At 36.2% G+C, this 7,191-nt stretch overlaps 1 protein-coding gene across 1 annotated transcript in view; it reads right to left on the bottom strand.

Moving 5' to 3' along the window:
• Nucleotides 1-7,191, bottom strand: part of PRTG (protogenin) — a 175,985-nt gene that overhangs the window by 60,795 nt on the left and 107,999 nt on the right. The gene's annotated exons all lie outside the window — the stretch shown is intronic.

Below are 7,191 nucleotides of genomic sequence, written 5' to 3'. Positions count from 1 at the left end.
TAGACCAGTTAAGTTGTGAATTAAGAACAGCTGTTCTCATTAGATTGAGGACATTAGTTTGAGAACTAAGGTATGTCTGACACAGGTCCATGGTATTTTCAATAACCTCACATGCATGCGGAGTTAGACAGTGAATAAGGAAGACAAGAGAAGAATTGATGCTTTTGAGTTATGGTGTTGGAGGAAAATATCCAAAGTACCATGTTGTTGTTATTAAGTGTCGCTGAGTTGGTTCCGACCCATAGTGACCCTGTATAGGGTCTCCAAGGAGCTGCTGGTAAGCTTGAACCACCAACCTCACAGTTCAAACCAACTTTGCAGTCCAGTGCATTAACCCGCAATGCCACACCAGGACTCTGAAAGTACCATGGACTGCCCAAAAAACAAACATATCTGTGTTGGAAGAATTATAGTAAGCATGCTCCTTGGAGGGCAGGATGGCTAGACTTTGTCCTTCATTTGTTGTTGTTGTTGTTAAGTGTCGTCAAGTCGATTCTGACCCACAGCGACCCTGCATAGGATTTCCAAGAGCAACTGGTGAACTTGAACCACCGACCTTGCAGTTCAAACGACTTTGCAGTCTGACGCATTAGCACACAGAGTCACACCAGGACTCCTTCATACTTTAGACATATTGTCAGGCGGGACCAGTCACTGGAGAAGGCTATTATGTTTGGTGAAGTAGAGGATTGAAGAAAAAGAGGAAGACCCCAATAAAAAGAATTGGCACAGTGGTGGAAGTGATGGGCTCAGATGTAGCAATGAATGTGAGGTTGGCCCATGGCCAGGCAGTGATTCGTTCTGTTGTTTGCAGGGTCGCTATGAGTTGGTACTGATTTGATGGCACCTAACAGCAACGACAGCTCTCATTCACCCACAATTTTCTCTCATTCATTCATTCATTCATTCAATCAATCCATCAGTTCATCCGTCAAACATTAACAAAGACAGAGCAGCAGAAACTAAAAGAGAGTATAAATTAGCTTCCCTAAGTATGTAAATAATTTCATACTCCTGATATTTATCAGTCTCTGAAAATGTGTAATTTGCTGAAAAAAAAAAGGGGGGGGGAATGAATATTAAAAATAAAGTTGATAAAAATCCAAAATCTATTACTGAGAAATTTAAATATATGCTCAGACCTTGATCTGAGTGGTTTTACTAGAACATTTTCTAAACATATGTCTGTAAAGTAATTAATTAAAAAAAATTAATCTAAATTACATAAAGTTCTGTGAGGTTAGAATACTGTCTTCTGTTTTATAATTGATTGATGTTGTTGTTGTTAAGTGCCTTCGAGTCAGTTCCAACCCATAGCGACCCTGTATAAGGTGAGTTTGAACTGCCGACCTTGCAGTTCAAACGGCTTTGCAGCACCACACCAAGATGGGTCATGGTTAATGTCACTCTGTTGTTAGGTGCTGAACGCTTGCTCTGACTCATAAGGATCCTATGCACAACCCTGCGTGGTCTTCAGTCACCTTCACAATCTTTCTCAGAAAGCAGGGAACGTCCGAATTACCAGCCTTTCTGTTAGCAGTGGAGTGCTTTAACCATTGCGCCACCAGGGTTTCAAAAATAGAGCACTCAAATGATATATCATGTGAATAACTGAGCTCTGGTAGCGTAGTGGTTACGAATCGGGCTGCGAACCTCAAGGTCAGCAGTTCGAAACTACCAGCTGTTCCGCAGGACAAAGATGAGGCTTTCTGTTACTGTAAAGATTTACAGCCTCAGAAACCCTGTACAGGGTCGCTACGAGTCAGAACCGACTCCATGGCACACCACCAACACCACCAGTAGGAATCCCAGAAGAGTTGGGACTTAAAAGCTGGATAAGATTTTTCTAAATGGAAAAAAAGGACATACTTCTAATTTCACCTGGAGAGTAAAATATCAGAAGTATTTCAGAGTGGCAGATGACCTTTCATTCACATAAATAATTTAAGGAGAAAAAAAACAGATGATGAGACTGTAACTTTTGTATAGTTCTTTCAGTTTCATCATATTTGCAGATACTCTGTCTTTAAATGAGGTCGTTTCACAGTCAGCAAATGAAAACTGTTTTTTTTAATTAATTATAGTGGCCAAATCAACAATAGGATTTTTTTTCAAGACAGATATTGAGGTATTTTTGAAGTATAGATTTTTACATTTTTAAGGACTAAAGTTTTAAATTTTGAGTTGAACAGCAACTATATTTGCATTTTCAGACACAAAAATTAAAATATTTTTGCTTTCTTGGCAAATTAAGTAACAATAGTTGAGTACTGCACTTAAAGTCTGTATTAAAATTTCAACATGGTCTAACTTGGTAATTGATTAAAGATGAAATAAGAAAGGGTGACTTTAAAGTTATTTCATAGGAAAAAAAATTAAATGCAATGCTTTTTAAATGTCCCCTTTACTTTGTTAAAATTTAGTCTCACATTTGGTGAGCACTTTTCTGGCTTACACATCAGGTAAATTTATTTTAACTTCAGTCAAATTTATTTTGTAACTTTTTGAAAGGAAAGAATGAGAAAGCGCAGCCAGATACTATTCAGAGGGACTAGTTTGGCAAATAGTAAAAAGCTGTGGTAAATAAAATCCAAGAAGAATTAAAGAGAGGCAAAAAATGTATGTTCCTAAAGATGTTATATGTGTTCAATGAAAGCAATGATGCTAATGGAATTTTACATTGATCCTAAAGTGGTCTGCTAAAAAAGAAATGCAACGTCACCCTGTAGAAACAAATCCTGACTTAAAAAGTCAAATCTAATTTGGACAGAATACTTACTATACTAATATTGTTGGTTATACGTTGCTTTAGCAGAGAAGAATTCTGTCAGCTGTGATATATGAGTTGGCAGTTGATACCAAGGTACCAGGTTATTTGGAGTGAATTTTACAGGCTAAAAATCAATGCGAAGAGAAATACTTGAAACCATTCAAGAATAGGATGATTTTGTTACAAAATATAGTGCATCTTGGATGCCACCTTAAGGGGTTAAGTCAGAAAGTTGCAAAATGACTTCATTATAAGGCTTTTCACCTGTAGGACACTTTCAAAGGTCTTCTGAGTGTTACTCAAGGCTCTTTTGGATGAGAGATGATGATGAAACATAGTCTATGAAAAGATCTGGAGTTGACTCAGAATACTTTCATATTTCATAAGTGGAGTGATTCTAATTTTCCTCAGAACAAAACTGCTGTATAGTAAGGTTCACATTGCACTCTCTCCAATAAAAGTGGTCTATTTGATGTTACAAAATCTCCTTCTCCTGCAACTCAACACACAGGTCAGAACTCCCTCCAGTTATATTATTAATGATAGTTCTTAATCTTCTTTCTTGAGATATATAACCACACAACCAATTATTTTATTATGGTAAAACATCTAGAAATCTGACCTACTCTTATCATGCTTCCATAGAAACTGTCTACAAGAGTCTAACACTACGTATCAACCATGAGTTGTTTGTTTTGACTAAAACAAAGAAACCTGTGATTTTTGAAGCTGTGTAAGTGACGTACAAATATTACTAGTCATTTTCAATATTTTGGATCTTTATGACTGGCACTAAACCTCATGCTCACTAGTCACTAGTCAAGTCTGCTGTGAAATGTCATTAAACAGCACAAGTGCTTTGGAGAAATAAAAGCTAGATATAATCTATGTGCATGAAATACCAATTTCTAAATTGGTATTCTTTGTTGTTGTTGTTGTTGTTAAGTATTCTTTAGATGGCCCTAAATTCTAAACTAATGACAGGGCCATCTAAAGAATCCTTCCTTTTTCACTCCATTATACCAAGACTGAACAATTCTGAAGAATTTCTGACAGTGCATGAAGACAGTCCCTTTGTAATCAGAAACCCTAACTTTGGAGTTGAAAGTCAATTTCTGAAATAAACAGACGAAAAAAAGAGGAACAAATTATTTCAGCCAGTCTATGGTGAGAGAGTCTTGGTGTGGTATTGTGGGCTGCGCTGGACAGAAAAATTTGTTTGAACCTCAAGGTTGGCAGTTCAACGTCACCAACCACTACTCAGAAACCCTATACAGGTTCACTATGGGTCAGAACTGACTCGACGGCACTTAACAGCACCATTATGTGATAAATATAACACATACTTAAAAATCTTACTTACAACTGAACAAAAACACTGGAAGTGCCAAGAAATTAAGCTGAACTGAAAAGATATACACACCTGAAGCAAATTTCAAGCCACGATTTAGAAGACATCACAATGCCATATTAAATCGCAAACTTAATGTTTTTTCTCCCCAACTCCTCAAAAGTAAACTACTGCTAGTTTAAATTAAACTGTACATTTAAAAACCATTAAACTAGAATGAATTTGTTGTTTTGTTAGGTGCCATTGAGTCGGTACTGACTCATAATAGCCACCCTATGCACAAGAGAATGAAACACTGCCCAGTCCTTGGCCAACCTCACAATTGCTACGCTTGAGCCCATTGATGCTGCCACTTTGCTAATCCATCTCACTAGGGGTCTTCCTCTTTTTTTCTGACCCTCCACCTTACCAAACATGGTATCCTTCTTCACTGACTGGTTACTCCTGACAAAATACCTGAAGTATAAGGCCTTCAAGGAGCACTCTGGCTGTGAACTAGCCACATCAAAATATTTCCTCTGCCTTTTCAATAGTTATACTATAAACTCAAGACACAAAGAACCTTGTAGGGTAATGGATTATGAGCTGGGCTGCCATCTGCATGGACAGCAGTTTGAATCTACCAGTTACTCTGAAGGAGAAAGATGAGGCTTTCTGCTCCCGTAAAGATTCATAACCTTGGAAACCCTATACAGGGTCACTATGAGTCAGGACCAACTTTACGGCACATAACCCCCACCACCACTGAAGATACAAGAATCTTTTTAGTCACTTTAATAAATAAAACATTCTGTGTCTCAGAGAAATGAAACTTTACATTTCATAAAATGTTCTAAAATAGCTTCCGTTATTAAGTATAATTAAATTTAGTCATAAGTTTTGAGAAACTGAATAAACCACTAATTTAAATGCCTTTTGATTAATACTTCTTGTTTTAAGCAGAGTATATGTTATATACCTCTTTTTGCCTAGTACCAAAAAAAAAAAAACAAAAAAAATTTAAGCAGATTGAAACATTAATTCATTTATTTTTCTTTTAGAAATAATGAACTCATCAAGGGAAATGTGTCCTAATAATATACGTTCTTAATGAAAACTTAGATTTACCAGAAGTGGAAAGAAAAGGATATGTATTAGGGCATCAGAATGGGAATTAGTATAAAAATGAAATTTTGAGACATCAGTTTGTTATTCAAATTGACACTGCATCAGCAAACAGAAGCATTTAAATTCATTTTCCAGCCCACTTAGTAAATCTAGATCCAGTTAGAGTATCTTTAATGTGCAAAATCGCAGTGGAAGCAAGTGTTCACCAAGCAAGACACAGATAGGATTCCCTTAACCTACTGCCCTCTAGACACATCACTCTCTGTTAAACAGGCAGCCACCGCCAGATGCTCAGGCTAAAGATGGTCACAGATGGTCAGTTGTCCACTTAACAGAACATACTGCCCTTCCAATACTAAAGAGTAAGAAGGGAAGTGGTGAGAACTGTTAACACTTGCTTTCTTTAGTGGATTAAACACATTTGCTTGCTATACGCTTAACTAAGCCCACAACAGACTTTCTATATAAGGAAGACTAGAACCCAAGTGGTCTCAAGATTAAAACTCCTTCGAAGTGATCTAGTGAATAGCTGTACAATGTGTGAATCCACATAACTGTATCCCTTGCCAGCTAGCTGTTCAGGCTCTGATTCCTTGGCAACTCCAGGGGTGTGGAATGTGCTGTCCAACAAGAACATGCCCACATCTGAGAGCATCTTAAACTGAAATATAACAATGGAATTATGTTATAAGCATGGTATATTGACTACATCAAAATAATTTTCCAGTTTATGCATTATAAAATGCTTTTAATCTGAGTTGTCCCCAAAAATCTACACAAAGGATTTTTTATGGCATAAAACCAAAGTTATTTGTATGCATGATTTCTTTTTAAAGCATAAGAAAAAAATAATGGTTTAATAGTTTTGAAATCTATGATGGCACTTTAAGAAGTCAGTGAAAAATTATCTTGTCATTCTATTTTCCCACAAACTTTTGAAGCTCCCTTGCATTATATAAAGATTTAAAAAGTTTTAACAAAGGTCAAGAACAAAGGTCCTTTTTATACATACACAATTGTAGGAAATATTTTTTAATTGACAAAGATATAATAAAATCTAAACTTCACAAGCATGACATTTTGTTTCTAACATTTTATCCGTTTATAAAATGTGTGCAAGCATAAATATTTATATACACAAATATAAAAATGCATTCTACCTATTTAATTTCCTTAACAGCAAGGAAAGATTGGAAATAGTGAGTTTCACCTATTATTCTTCATCAGTAATTGTTCAAAATTCTGTTTCTTACTTGATACTGAGTAAAATTTTCTAGAATTAATGATATGAATATGGGTGGACACAATGAGAAGGCCATGCTAGACATAAATGCTGCTGACTCTGTTGACAATATGTTGAAGTAAATAAGTCATCTTAGAATATCTGTGTTTAAGGAAGGTAAACATGAAACACGTAGAACAACTTGTCATTATTTATAAAGACATGAGACAAAGATCAACATTGATTGCAAATTAAGTCAGAAAACAAGATTATAAGCAAAACACCCAACAGAAAATAATGGCAAAGACCTGGAGGATTGGGTGCTATGTCCCTGCATCTGAAAACACCCATTCCTACCACAAATTCTTACTATGTAGGAGCCAGTTTTAATGCTGCTCCCACACCCTGGGCTACTGTGAAGCCAGGGCAGTCAATGGAGCATCACACAGTGGAACCACCATGCTTCTTACCTTTTCTCACCTCCCAAGGGCAGTCTGTGAAAGGGAAAGTCAAATGACTGTAAAATTACAGCATGTGCCAAAGGTGCCAAAACCATTCACTGGGTATTTGGTTGGCAATCATCATAATAAGTTAGTGCCTTATTTTCAAGGGTCAGAATCTAGTCATGAGCAACCATTAGTTAAGTATGCACTTTACATCTTGATAAGTATATCTATTTACATCCATATATCCATTTTAGAAATAATTTACTTTCTAAAATTCTTTCAAACTGAAAACTAA

The sequence above is a fragment of the Chrysochloris asiatica genome, unplaced genomic scaffold, assembly GCF_000296735.1.
Source record: "Chrysochloris asiatica unplaced genomic scaffold, ChrAsi1.0 scaffold00004, whole genome shotgun sequence".
Classification (NCBI taxonomy): domain Eukaryota; kingdom Metazoa; phylum Chordata; class Mammalia; order Afrosoricida; family Chrysochloridae; genus Chrysochloris; species Chrysochloris asiatica.
Note: the sequence above shows the minus strand (reverse complement) of the source record. Positions and strands in the feature narration are given on the sequence as shown.